Below are 1,170 nucleotides of genomic sequence, written 5' to 3'. Positions count from 1 at the left end.
GCTGGCGGCGGGCGGGATGCGGGGTCCCCTCGATCCCTGGGGCGCGGGGAGCTTTCGGGAGCTGGGCAGCGGCGAGTGCTGAGTGAAGCCCGTGCAGCCTCCTCTACTTGCCTTTGTTGTTGTTCGTGTTGGCAGAGGCGCCCTGCCGAGGAGTGTGCGATCTTGCCCCTTAGCCTGGCTGGGTACAACGGAGCTAATCGAATTGTGCTTTCCATGTTCTGAGCCGCTCCGCTGGGTATGGGGTTTTCTAGCTTCTAACTTATTACATAACTAGTGGTCCGGTGCACGGAATTCGTGCACAGGAGGGGTGTCCCTCAGCCCGGCCTGCACCCTCTCCAATTTGGGTCCTCTCAAGGAATAACCGAGGTTGGACATCCCTCTCATAATCTAGAACCGCTGTCTCCTAACCGCTTGCCTGCCTGCCTGATTGCCCCTAACTGCTTCTGCCTGCCAGCCTGATCATCCCTAATTGCTCCCCTGCTGGCTGGATTGCCCCTAACCATCTCTGCATCAGCCCTACACCCGGGACCCAGGATTCCCTCCTCCAGCCACCACAGGCACCTGGGACCTGGGCTTCCCTCCCTGTGGTCAGCCATAGGCACACGGAACCCAGGCCGGCTTTGCCCAAGCCGGTTGCAGCTGCAGGGGATGGTGGGCAGGTGGCTTTGCCCGAGCTGCAGCCGCAGGTGCTGGCACCTGGGACCACAGGGTGGGCGGCTTCTCCATCTCCCAGGCCACAGCCAGCTGCAGGCACTGGTGCCCGGGACTGCTGGCAGGTGGCTTCGCCCAGCCCGGCTTTGTCAGGAAGGATGTGCGGATGGTCGTCCAGAAAGAGTGCAGTCTAATTAGCATATTACCCTTTTATTAGAATAGATCATGGTGTGTTTTTTTTTTTTTTGCCATCATTAACCATAGTAACTGTTGCTTATGTATTAACGTTCTATTCCTGCTAAGTCTAGAAGCAGCCTCAGAATCCTTCTCACCATTCATCTTAAGTCTGATGCTTAGTTGATCAGAATTAGTACCTGAGGTGAAGCCTCTTACTGCAGATGTATCCCAGAATGTATGGCATCCTCTCTGCTTTATGATCCAGCTAATAATACATTGCCTCAATCATGTTGATTGAGGTCATTTTTCCCCTTGCAGTTTCTAGTAGTAGATTACCATCTA

The 1,170-nt window shown here is 54.9% G+C and overlaps 1 protein-coding gene across 21 annotated transcripts in view; it reads left to right on the top strand.

Moving 5' to 3' along the window:
- The window catches only part of CLASP1 (cytoplasmic linker associated protein 1), a 285,149-nt gene that overhangs the window by 8,126 nt on the left and 275,853 nt on the right, over window positions 1-1,170 (top strand). The window lies entirely within an intron of this gene.

This window comes from Myotis brandtii, unplaced genomic scaffold, assembly GCF_000412655.1.
Source record: "Myotis brandtii unplaced genomic scaffold, ASM41265v1 scaffold488, whole genome shotgun sequence".
NCBI lineage: Eukaryota > Metazoa > Chordata > Mammalia > Chiroptera > Vespertilionidae > Myotis > Myotis brandtii.
The sequence above is the reverse complement of the archived record's forward strand: the minus strand, read 5'-3'. Positions and strand labels throughout refer to the sequence as shown.